This window comes from Choristoneura fumiferana, chromosome 4 (assembly GCF_025370935.1).
Source record: "Choristoneura fumiferana chromosome 4, NRCan_CFum_1, whole genome shotgun sequence".
In the NCBI taxonomy this organism is placed as follows: domain Eukaryota; kingdom Metazoa; phylum Arthropoda; class Insecta; order Lepidoptera; family Tortricidae; genus Choristoneura; species Choristoneura fumiferana.
This window is the reverse complement of record NC_133475.1, coordinates 5,157,938-5,171,791: the sequence shown is the minus strand read 5'-3', so window position 1 is coordinate 5,171,791 and position 13,854 is coordinate 5,157,938. Positions and strand designations below refer to the sequence as shown.

General features: G+C 36.9%; 1 protein-coding gene across 2 annotated transcripts in view; it reads right to left on the bottom strand.

The window, feature by feature from the left end:
- LOC141427313 (uncharacterized) overlaps positions 1 to 13,609 on the bottom strand; it is a 62,158-nt gene extending 48,549 nt beyond the window's left edge. For both annotated transcript variants that reach the window (XM_074086643.1, XM_074086645.1), the window contains exon 1: positions 13,361 to 13,609. The gene's annotated coding sequence lies outside the window, so the exon portion shown is untranslated. The remainder of the gene's footprint in view (positions 1 to 13,360) is intronic.
- Positions 13,610 to 13,854: the final 245 nt, after the last annotated feature.

Here is a 13,854-nt window from a genome sequence, read left to right as displayed (position 1 = left end):
TGGTACGAATGAAGAAGTTAACCTTAGATTTTTCGATTTCATGATTACAATAGAAAAAAAAAACTATTTAAACAGTAAAGCTGGATGTGATTAAATTTTCCGTCGCGCCACTGTTCAGTAGTACTAAACTGAGATTCATATTCCCTTTTGTTGATTTCATTAAATGCTTATCTGAAGATTCGTATAATATCGATTTGCATATTAAGACTAACGAGGCGGCTCTCATTAGACCACATTTTTTTTTTATAAATTAGCCACCTAGCCAAGATTTAGCATGACGTTATTAGGCGAGGCAAGGCGTAACAATAGGCATGCCAATTACTCAATGATCGGCACTCGGCAGACGCACGACATGGCCGCTCGCAAGACTCGCAAGATGGCCGACGGTGAAAGTGGACGGTGGTCGACGGCCGACCGCCGGCCGCCACTAACGGCTGTATTAAAGCGATAATGAACTCTGTAAATGCTTCTGAATTAATTGCTTTATCTTAATTATAAAATTGGTCTCTTGGAAAATTTTGATTACAATGTATTTAATCACAGATCTAATTTAGAGGAATAGAAATGTTCGTGTAATATTCCTTCCGCAATTGATGTCGCCAGTTTTTAGTCACACATTTTTCATATGTTTTAACAGATTACGCTACATACCAATGAAACTTAATCCTTCTTGATTTTAACTGCAATAATCATCTGTGATCTGTAGTGCCCTACAAGTACCTACTACAGGGTTTCATGTTTGGGAAATATTTTATTTTAGTTTAAAATCCTATTTACCCATGAAAGCAATGATTGTATGTATGACTAAATGATTAAATCAAATTTTTGAGCAGAAATTGCTCGTTACAGACAAACTGAGCTGGCTGGGAAAATAAACGTAGGTACCTATGGCTTTTTTAACCACATGCGCGATCGTAAGCTCGCGTGACATTTCTATTTCTATTCATCTTTTTACTATGTTCTGTGGATTAAAAATACTTGCTGGCTAAAGATACCAAAGATTGCGATTAATGTGACGTAATAATTCGGTGACGTAAAAGCAGCTTCAAAATCAAATTACCAAAATTTCTTAAATTCATCGTAGTTGTTGTTGCACACTACTCCTAGGTAAATAATTAATTAAAAATGTTTTCAAGCGAATAAAGAGAAGTAACTTACTTAACTTCGAAATCCAATTACGAGTAGAGCGAATAGAAGGTAATCAAATGACCTTGCAGTTAAGCAAGTAAATTATGGAGATCAATATAATCGGCTCAAGTGCACAGAATAATTTTATTGATTCGGATTCGGGTGGAATACATTTTGTTTACATGCTAAGATAACTACACAGATCTGAAAAAAAATAATGTAGAGTCATTTTATAACCCTCACCACTGACTGATAAACAGCACTGCGACAGACCAACCGACAGCAGAAATAATTAACAAAAATTTAATAATGTATGACGCGTTCCATGATCCTTGAACATGGCTCTATTTGTTGGAAACAGTAGACCCAAGACTGGTTTTATCAACGATCAGAAAATTGCAAAGCCACATAAGTTATTGTTCTAAAATCTGCCAAACTAAATGAACCCGGGGCCTCTACGTGACCTTATATAGCCCTGATTAATTAACCTCTATTCGATTTACGTCTAATAAGTCAGGTTCAACGTCATCTATATCGTCTTAGCCGAAAAACGCCTGCTACTGGTCCTGAACATTATTTCACCCAAAAAACGCATCATTGGCCGATCCTGATCCATCATACTTCTGCGACCTTCACCGGTTATCAGTGCACTTTGTGGAGGACCTACCCTACGCTGCGTCTTCCGATACGTGGGTGGCCACCACTCAGGAACACATAGGATAGGACCTCAATGACCATTACATTTTTAAACAATGTACCCCGCCCAGTGACACTTAAGTTTTTTTTTTTTGTCTATGTCACATAAATAGGTACTTTGGTTCTTCTGCAAATTTCCTCATTTCTAATTTGGTTTTCAAAACTGCGAGGAAATCACAATAAGCCGTGTTACCAAAGTAATTGGTCAAAGCTTACTTAACACAAGGGTACGAGTACATACACGAATTTTCAGTAATAAAATAGGTAAGTAATAACCCTAATATTCGATTATTCTATTTGTACCTAATGTGGAAAAAATTAGCTGTCTAAATTTGCTATGCTTAGATACTGTCATGTAGGTGTATTCGTAAGATGTTGGCAATTGGCAAACACGATTTGTTCTTTCTGATTTGGTGACCCTGACGTCCCTGATCCATAGTATCGAGGTCACTCTTCCGCAGCTGCGCTGCGCCCGCTCCGGAAGTCGTAAACAAGGACTGAACTTCAGCGTGTGACGTAACTTCCGCTTCCTCGTACGATTTCAATTCAATTTTTCTGACATAAACTAGGTGAGAAAATTAAATTTATCTACACCCGTATCGGCTCTGTGCACGACATCAGCACCACCTAGCGTCCGCAACTTTTTTGGCTCTGATGCTCTGACGTTTTGAAATTTCATCGCGAAATTGTGACAAAAATTAAACCTAAAACGTACCTATTCATTTATAATACAAAATTACTGTGATACCGTGATTTGGGTGGACAAAAGGTTGTGAATTCATTTTTGGTCATTAAAATTAAATGAGGTAAGTAAAATTTATCCAAAAAGTGTGTTTTATTTTCGTTATGTCAGGGTTTGTTGACTTCATGTTTAGTTGTAGGTACTTTTACTGTAAAACGAAAAGATAAATCTATCTTATTGGTTTATTTGAATAATAGTAAAAAAAATATAATTGTTCTTATACCTATCGCTAGTAATAAATTAAATATCGTTTTCAGATCAAAATGAGTATCATTTTGTAGACCGGTTTTGTGAGTATCACTTAATATAAAATTTCAACCACAAACCGTTTCATAAGGAAAATTGTTGCTGGACATGTCCGAGATGTAGAGGAATTAAGAACAAAACAGGGACAGTGTTCAATAATTCAAGCTCGCAACATAACACAAACATCTATTACTAAAATTAGGTAGTTAAACGTATGTATAGACAAATTGCTTTGTTAATGACAGATTCATATGAGTATGACAGATGACAGAGCCTAGATTATTTCTTCTTTTGGCCACTATGAGCGCTGCGATAGATTTCATTACCCCCACCTAGTACTTCGCACCCTCCCAATCGGAGCTCCCAATTGTAGGTATATCCTCCATTATGCGTTCAAAAGCCATAGATAATTACCAGAGAGAGGAATTTTCATGGCATTTTTGACCTGATTTCTCACTTGTGATCTGGCGGATTTTACGATCGGCCGCCGACACATATATCGATACACAACATAGGTACTAAAAAATATTAAAAGTAGAATGTTAACAAATGTTCCATTAATGTCTCTATAAAGGAAATACATGTTTTTTATTTCATATTTTCCGGTTTTAAACTACTGCTTTTACAGTCAAATATCCATTTGTATGCAAAAAAAACCGCTCTACATAACATGATAAGTTTACGACAATCTAATCTAATTGAAAGTATAATATGTACCTTACCTATAAGACCGCATTACAAGCTTTTTTACTGCAATTAACGTTTTGATATGGTATGTTAAAGCTAAAGGGGAATATTTTCAGTAGGTACCTTTATATTTTTTTTGTCAAAAGGCAAAAAAAAATCTCCGAATAATGAAATAAAAAAGTTAAATGCATTCTAGGTATTTCTACCATGATGAGGGTCCATATATTATTATTGTTGTGTCTACGTTGTCAAGAAAGTAATTAGTTCCAGTCCCTATAGACTGTGTTTCAATATCGAAGGGAGTCTAAATGAATTTTCACTCAAACCACCGCGTTGCTACACAGACAAACACGATTATAATCGTTAAACAACATCTATCTACACAATACTAGACCTATTTATAGGTACTTCATTATCTGAAAGATTACGGGAAATCAAGGGCTTTTATTTCACTTTCTTTGTTGTCTTGTGCCAAATTGCTTGCGATATTGGCGTACGTTGTTTTAAACATTACAATATTCACTTTCTTGACCTCGGAATAATTAATAGTCTTTTAGAGTCTGATCTCGGAGACGGTTCTAACAATTTCGATTGAATTTTTCGGGGATGGTAGCTCGCCCCCACGCCCTCATAACAAAGAGCGTAGCCGTGTTTGTCAAAGTCAAAGTCAAAATATCTTTATTCAATTTAGGCTATAACAAGCACTTATGAATGTCAAAAAAAATCTACCACCGGTTTTTGCATGGAAAAGCGGTCCTTTCACCAAATGTTCACTGTATTTTTTTTTAATAAGAGCCCTCATGACAAGTATTATTTCCTCTAAGTTTCAGCTTTCTATCTTTGTTATTTTCTGAGATATGTTTTTTTTAACTAACCAAAAAATGTTTTTTTTTCCCTCATTGGCTAATGCGAGCTACGTAATCTTTTAGTACAGTAATTTATGTATAGAGGCTCACATATTCTTTAAATAATATTTTATTTTTCCAGAAAGAAAAAAGGGTAAATGTAGGAAATAAAACAATACAATACAATACAATACAAAGACTCTTTATTGTACACCAGACATACAGAAAACAGATACACAGAGAAAAAATTAAAAAAAATACAAGGTGAGCAATAGGCGGCCTTATCGCTTAAGAGCGAAACATCAGTATTTTTTTTTCTTGCTTTCTAGAAGAGCCGCCTAAACCTCTTTATCATTAACTTTATAGGTAATGATAAATAGGTTGCAATGTGCATAATCTCATTTGCGACTAAATTATCTTGTATGGGTACACCATATATCCTTTATTTTTCCATTTTCTAGTATGAAGTACCAACTGGATTATTCTGAAAAAAAATATTGTAGGCCTTTATATAGGTAAGCAATTACCTAACAAAATACTATTGGTGTCGCTCTTCTAGAAAGAAAGAAAAAAAATACTGAAGTTTTATTTCCTATATTTATCCAAGTTTTTTTTCTGGAAAAATAAAATATTATTTAAAGAATATGTGAGTCTCTATACATAAATTACTGTACTAAAAGATTACGTAGCTCGCATTAGCCAATGAGGAAAAAAACATTTTTGTGAAAGTAAAAAAAAAACATATCTCAGAAAATAACAAAGATAGGAAGCTGAAACTTACAGGAAATAATACTTGTCATGAGGGCTCTCATTAAAAAAAATACAGTGAACGTTTGGTGAAAGGGCCGCTTTTCCATGCAAACACGGCTACGCTCTTTGTGGAAAATTTCGATAGCTCTGTCATCAGCGTATAGTGGTTCAGCGGTATAGTAAAATCTCGGTCGACTTACTTTTAACTTAAAACTTCAGTAGCCAACAAGGCAAAAACGGGACATTTATAGGTTTTTTTTATATTTATTTTTATTATATGTTTGTTTTCATTTCTCATAATTGTCGCACAGTGCACAGGTACGTAGCTACTAAATGTAATTTTATGCCTTATGAATGATTCATACCCGAAAAGAAAAATGGCTATCGCCAGCCAGCGAAGATTGGATCTCAAACAGGTTCAAATCCGAATTATATCGCTTACCTACTCGAGCGTTATCAGCTATTATCAGGTATGTAAAGGCACGCGGTTTTTGGGTTATCATTTATCTATCATATCTTTTCACATTTTTTCTCTTTCTTGAGAAAAAATATCCCGTTTGCACTCTTCGGGGTATCTTCAACTTACTTTATTCCATTCCAAGTGCTTACCACGTTTTCATAGATTACCTAATGTAATGTACCAGATCAGGACTTTATAACTCAGGAATGTATAGACGTCAACCTGTCATTGTTATTTTTACAAAAAAAACGGTCAGAACATCTTTTTAGAGATAAAACCAAGCGGGATCTATTGTTCGACTCCGAAACCCCCCCCCCCATGGTATGGTATTTTAATTTCGTAAATATATAATAAAGCCATCAACCGCAGCCTGTTGGCAGTAGTACTACATATTTGTCGGGACTCATTTGTTTACTTTATACACGTAGGTACTAGGTACCTATGGTAGAATCGTGGGCATCGAGAATATTAAATATAGCCTACATTAACTTACCTGACAGTTTAATAAGTACTGAATTTAGTGTTCGCTGAATCGATGTGCAAGTCGCGTAAGTCAGATAGTCGAAATTATGAGTCACGGCCGCGTGTGGGCAATCTTAGCCAATTACTGGCAGCCAACCTTGCGTCGAATTCGTGCTATTGTGATGTCATCCAAGTTTTTCGTTTCCTACTAAGTTATACTAAATGTGTTTACTTTATTAATCAGTAGCATACTACCGGAGTTTATCAGCTTAAGCGAGCTTATGCTAAAGATGAAATTAATTACAGTTAAACATCGTCAATTTATAAACTCAAACAAAATAAACAAAAATGTAATAAGTCAATGTTAATTTGCTCTCACTTTATTCTAACGTTTGATAAAATAATGTTTAGGTAAGATATCTTTCATTCTTTTTGATCCCCGACGCAGAAATATAGGGTTAATGTTTGACGTAAATGTCTGTGTGTCTGTTTGTCTATCGGTGGCATAGCTCTCAAACGGATGGACCGATTTCGATTAGTTTTTTTTTTAACGTGAAAGCGACTTACCTTGTGATGGTTCTTAGCTATGTTTGATAAAAATCGGTTCAGCCGTTTTAGAGATATTCAACTTTGTAATGACAATGTCGGGGGTTTTTCAACTTTTCTCAGGGGCTGTTTCACCACCCATTGATTAATTTTAATTGACCGATAAATGTGTAGCCGTCTCCGTCTATTCGAGCAAAACAATCAGAGATGGCATCACGCATTTATCCGTCAAATAAATTTAATCAATGGGTGGGGAAACAGGGGGTAAGTCGGTTAGGTTATTTCCTCAAGTCTCTATTCTGCCCTCCTAAGCCAAAAGGCGGTATATCAAAATAAATCATTTGAGTTATTTATTAACCCCCGACGCAAAAAGAGGGGTGTTATAAGTTTGACCGCTATGTGTGTTTGTGTGTCTGTCTATGGAACTGTAGCTCTTAAACGGACCGATTTGAACGCGGTTTTTTTATTTGAAATCAGGTTTTCTAGCGATGGTTCTTAGACGTGTTTCATCAAAGTCGGTTTAGCCGTTTTTGATATTGAACTTTGAAGTGACAAAGTCGGGGGTTTTCCAACTTTTTTTTGGTTAGGTTACCATGTGATGCAGAATGTCTTAAGCTATACATTCCATACTATACTATATAATATGATGAAAGTGTGTTTGTATGTTTGTCCGTCTTTCACGTTGAAACGGAGCGACGGATCGACGTGATTTTTGGCATAGAGATAGTTTACGGGCTAGAGAGTGACATCTAGGCTTCTTTTTATCCCAGAAAAATGCACAGCCCCAAGCGATAACCGAATTCCACGCGGGCGAAGCCACGGGCAAAAGCTAGTATTATAAATGCGAAAGTGTGTTTGTATGTTTGTTCATCTTTCACGTCGAAACGGAGCAACGGATCGACGTAATTTTTGTCATAGAAATAATTTATGGGCCAGTGACATGGGCTACTTTTTAAAACGCGAAGCCGCGGGCAAAAGCTGGTAGTATTGTAGTAAGTCAAAAATGTTTTTTTTTGGGATAGCGCCTTTTGGCTTTTGAGGGTAGTATAATATAATAATATATGCATTGTTATCATTTACCTTATCTATAACTGCAAGAATCATTTATTACCCTTAATTATAAAATAAAGCGTATGTTTACTTCATCTATCTCACGAGAGCAAGATAATATATTACAGTTGAATTTGAATTGTTTAAAGTGAGCACTTACTTAATTTGTTAACTAATGGAAGGAAAACACAAAGTTCGGACAAAGTTTGAAAGTAATCTTGCTGTCTTATCTAATTAAAGTCTTCCGTTTTCTACTAGATATAAGAATAAAGAAGAGCATTAAGAAAATTTCTTGTTGGGAAATAAAATAGTAAGTACGTAGTCAACTTAATTATTACCTCGCTGCGCTGCGGATTGCTTTCATATCGCAGAGCCATGGGAAATAGGTACATAATAAGATTTATTAATAGCTCAGCGTAGGTTGGATGTCGATAAATTCTCATTACTCAGCAAGAAGAGGTGGGGCTTGACGACTTCTAGCAAAAACAAAGGAAGGTTGTTTCCATCAACGATTTTAAATTATAAACATTTCATCGATAGTCGCTTGTTTTAATCGTTAATCAAGCCAAAAAAAGTGGACGATAACCCTTCGACCTCGTGGCGTAGGACGATAAGTGCGGACACTAAGACAAAGTCGAGGCCATTAACCCCTCGTATCAGCTGACGACATCGGCCCAACTGTGGGGACATTATCTCTCACGACGTTTTTCGGCCGTTCACCGGCTCTTTTGTAAAGAGATTTAAGTGTGTTTTTATTAGTGACTTCGGTCTTTGCATAAAATTATGTAATAAAATATGTATTATGTAAATTATTGAGTTGCTAAGAGCTACCTGCTTGCTTTCCCCTAAACGCGGGACTCCGTCCCATGAAATAGGGTCAAAACGAAGTCATATGAATGTTCTCCCCTTGAGAGCAGACGATAGTAGGCGCTTTCACTGAATAATAAAATAATTTATTTTATTACTTAGCTGTAGCCCATGACTTTTTTTTGCACACACAGAAATATTAGATTGTTGAACAAGGAAGGAAAAGAACCAATATCACACGAAATAATAATATTTCGAGTCAATGTAAGTACAATGAAAAATGAAAATACATTTAAAACATATCCCATGTGTAACATCTTTGTGTCGTTAATTAATTTTGAGTTTTAATAAGCCGTGTTATGTAAGATTTCACTTGAAATCCTAATTAATTTGTACTTTATTCCTCAAAGCGTGGGTATTTTAATTATTCCTTTCAAATTTAGGAAGTGGAAAAGGGATAGTACTGGTGCACGAGTATTTATGTATAGGTTAGATACACTACGCGGACAACAAGGGTCATCGACACAGACAACTAGCGTTTACCCGCGGCTTGGCACGCGTAAATCATTAGAAACAGCAGTTGAATTGAAATTCCGGGATTTTATTAAATTCTCGTGGGAATTTCCTAAAATTACATCGTGGTTTTCACTGACGTTAAATTATAACACCCATACCAAATTTCATGACTCTAAACCCAACGGCTGTTTTTTGAGATTTTATCCCAATCCCGTGGGAATATCGGGACAAAAAGTAGCCTGTGTGTTATTCCAGATATCCAGCTATCTACATACCAAATTTCATGTCTCTAAGCCCAACGGTTATTAGTTCGATATTTTATCCTTATCCCGTGGGAGCATCGGGAAAAAAAGTAGCTTATGTTTTATTTCAGACGTCCATCTACCTACATACCAAATTTCATGACTCTAAGCCTAGCGGTTGTTATTTGAGATTTTATCCCTATCCCGTGGGAATATCGGGATAAAAAGTAGCCTATGTGTTATTCCAGATATCCAGCTATCTACATACCAAATTTCATGATTCTAAGCCCAGCGGTTATTAGTTCGAGATTTTATCCCTATCCCATGGAAATATCGGGATAAAAAGTATTCTTTGTTTTAATCCAGGTTATAAATTAACTTTTTGCCAAATTTCATCCAAATCCGTCCAGCTGTTTCAGCGTGAAGAAGTAACAAACATACTCACTCACTCACAAACTTTCACATTTATAATATGTAGGGTTTAAGCGAATTAGCTCGTGGAAGTGGCAATGGGCAGGACATATAGTACGAAGAATAGATGGCCGTTGGGGCCGAAAAATTCTCGAGTGCAGACCACGGATCGACAAGCGAAGCGTAGGACATCCACCAACGAGATGGACGGATGACCTGGTTAAAGCCGCGGGTTTACTCACGCAAGCCGCTGCCAACCGTAGCAACTGGAGGTCTATGGCGGAGGCCTGTGTCCAATAGTGGACGTCCTACGGCTGAGATGATGATGATGATGACACTTTACGCGGTGCAAAGCAGCTGTAAGTAATACTTAGGTATATATTATTATACCTTATAACCTTAGTATTATACCTAAGATTTATTTATGTACTTACTACTCGTAAATATAGCAATGTCTACAAAGAAACGCCGCAACTGTCTTAATTGTTGTACAACTTAAATAAATGCAAACAAAACGAGATGCAGACATCAAAATGCATGAATCACAAAGCATCCGGCGTTTCACGTTATTCTGGTGCTCTGACCCGTTTTTATTTCGTTCTTCGAATCTTCGCCGATGCGATTAATCAAGCAAACGTAAACCTCCGGCTGTAAAACATCTACAATGTTTACTGCGGACGGTGGCTGCTATCAATCATCTTAAATGGCAATATTTCAAACGGCTATTTATGGAATAGTCTTCCGCCTTACAAGGATTTGGCCCTGTAAAGGTTACTTACCTATGCGGCCAAAAATATATAGGTACCTCGTATGTACATGTACCTAATAAAATTTTCACCACGTGGCCTGAAGACAATTCTTTCATTAAAACAAATATAATAAAAATACACTTTTAGACTGTGTTCATTTGTTTTTAATATATACCTATATGTATAAACTCAAAAACTACGAAACCAATTTGAGAAATTGTTACATTTCTCGAAAATTAAATTATCAGCCAGTAATACATATTTTATTCCGCGAACGTATACCTGATTAAATTAAGCTTCCCACTAAACGCAGACGAAGTGGTGAGTAACCTATTATGTAATAAAAATATGTTGACCATATTGCCTGAACTGCTGAAGGTAAGGTTCTTTTGTATTATTTTATATGTTTAATGGTAATGCGACAATTGTTGAAAGTTATTAACACAATAACAAACCAATAATAAGGTCATAATCATAACAATATTTGTGTGCGAATAACAGCTAAGGGTTAGAGAGAATGATGATAAACAACTTAGTAAAGCGCAAACAGAAATAGAAGAACAATACGGCTGCCGCTAGCCGAGGAAGGTTGAACGAAACAAAGTTTCGCGTAACTTTTTTTGAGCTTCCCTACCTATATTTAATTGCATAAGTTTTACTTTTTTATGTAAACCACAACACAAGATTCTGTAATAAATACAATACTTAGCTATGATGCTATGTTGTTGTTGTAGTTATATAAATAATCATTATTTTAGCAATCCATCTAATCAATAATTTCGTGATTATCAATACCTATCTACTAGTACGAGTAAGTATTTAAATTCTTTATCTATCCTAATCTTAACTAATATTATTAATGTAAATAAGATAGACCCTGACAAGAACATGTATCCCGGAAAATTGTATTCCTGCGCGGGCGCACGATAAACGAATTTTTCGCAAAACGAAATCGCGTAACAGCTAGACAACTTTATAAATGTGAAATTAAGTTTGTCATTATGCCTTGTCGTTATGTGACTATTCAACGTTTTTTTTTTCCTTTAACTTTATAGGAACATTCGATAGATCAAATGAAGTTAGGTAATTTCTCCTAGACATTAGTGACCTAACTGTTACTGTTTAAAAGACAATCGAGAATAAGATATTTTAATGTAGAGCCTTCATTATCGTAATCGTAATAGGTACTATAACATATCATACCTATTCGATCTTTTCTCTCTTGCTTGCAACAAGTAGATTAGTCGCATCCGTTAACCACGGACCTTTGTAATTGAAGCTAAATAATACATGATGTTGTCCTTCGTATTGTTTGATGGCATTGAGCGCTGTGTAGTCAGGTAGAGCGCAAATAACGCGACCTACTTACAGACCGCCGCGGCGCATCGCCGCGCATAGCGCCGCTAAAAATAACAGAGCTGAGAAAGCACTAGGCAGACAGCATCGGCCATAGTTGCGACTTGCGCCGCTCTCTCTGATCCTCGCATCTAGGAAGTCGCCAAACAACGTCGAATCGACTGACTTGGAGCAGACAGGTAACCGAGACTACCCCGAGACAAATAACGAAATCCGCCATCCATATTCCAATTTTAAAGCCAATGTAACAATGACCGCTGTGTATTTGTATTACTAACTCAGTTTTTATGTATAATTTAAATCTATTCTATGTAGATCAAAAACAAGCGTTGGCAGCCATTTCATCGATCCACCAAACGATCAACGACATTTTAATAGGCCACTATTAATAGTGTTGTCAAATCGGTGCTATTCGTCGAGTCATTTAAACACATCGTTAAAGCCTGTTGTAAAACTTTTAAAAGACGAATACCTACCTACTTTTTATAAAATAAGGTGGTTTAGTCGCAGCACTTCGTAACTAACGGTACCGGAATCGTGAGATAATGATACAATCGCCGTCGGTAAAAACCAGTGTGTGGGCTTTATATTATTTATTCTTTAGATTTCACATCAGCTAAAGTCTTCACACGCTATATTTTATCGATTGTCTTCTAAGTGGCCAAATATTATTATTTGCTTATGCACTTATTAACATTAACAAAGAAAATGCGCAACTAAGGACAAGAAGTGAGCATCAGCAGTTCTTGGTTCCGATTGACCTTTTCACAAAGAATTCCATTAGAGTGAGTCATTGTATCTTTCAAATCGACTGCATAGTGTATTAGAAAGTGTAAGGCTTTTCGGAAGATACCTAGGCAAATTGTTGTCAATTGCCTAACTTTCTAATCTGAGATTGTTGCGGTTTACACTCTTAAGCTTATAGGTATGGTAAAGTTTGGCACATTTGAAAATTTCTGCAGTAAAGAGTCGCTATCAAGTTCCAAGTGGCTTGCGATGTCGCAATTTCTCGAGTAGTCGCGAACAGTTTAAAAACCAGTCGCAGCAGGCCTTGAAGCACTTGGTCACCTGCCACGCCCATCCATACTCTTTTTATTCAAAAATCAAACAGTTCCTTGTCACTAAATAATTAAACTTCAAAACTTTATCTTAAATTCTAATCAATTGCCCTTCACAGCTCCACAATGTGTCGTTTACACTTCAAACAAAAGCCAGTTGTTACAGATGGATTATTGAGAAACAATAAGAACTCGTCATTTCCGTAAACGTAATTGGTACCTACCTATAATTTTAAGTCTATCCTCAACCTCTCAGTCTTTTACGAGTTTGACGCATTACATCCGACATCATCTTTGGATGTTAAAATTTTGTGATAGGGTCAAACTACTTAAGTGTTTTTTAAAGTTTGCTGCAAATTAGTAAAGCAGTTTCATTAAGTTTCCAAGAAGCGCAATAATTTTACACAAGCGGGCGCCGACCGCGACGCAGCTAACTAGCTAACGGTACAAGTGTCTTGAACCACATTCATCTCGAATCCACTGGAGCGCGCTCAAACAAAAACTTTTTCCAATAGAATATGATGGTTCAATAAGAAAATTAAAAGAAGCACTTAATTTTTATCCGGTATCGTCCACGTATGCGATTACTGTCGTAGGAGTCTCATTTACCTCGCAAGAATCGGAGGGAGGACGCCAACTCAGGCACGGCGAACGTAGCGCGAGCAGCCTTGCTGCACTGTCACCACTTCCACAATACCACTTTCTAGTCACCTCACAAAGTCCTGGCGGATCCAAATGTCAATTATCGGCTTGTAGTCCAAGATTCTGGTGTTATTTCGCAAAGAATCCACGAAATTGAAGACGGATGAAAACGCACAAAAAATCGTCAAAGCGACCACTCTTGACACGAGCCGTTAGTAGACTGGCCTGGGCCGGGCGGGGTAGAAGGGGGGAGGTCTGGTTTGCTCGCTCCGCTCCACTCTCGCAATCACGTCCGAGTTGGGGCGCGAAGAAGGCCGAGGGGTTCCGAAGCCGGCCGAGAAGCGCCCGCTATGTCGCTACGGTACGGTATCACGGGAGATCGGCGCGGCATGAGAGGGGCGTGCACGTGCGAGCCGCGAGCAGACACGAACACGAAGCAGTCCTTCCTTCGGCATTAGCCC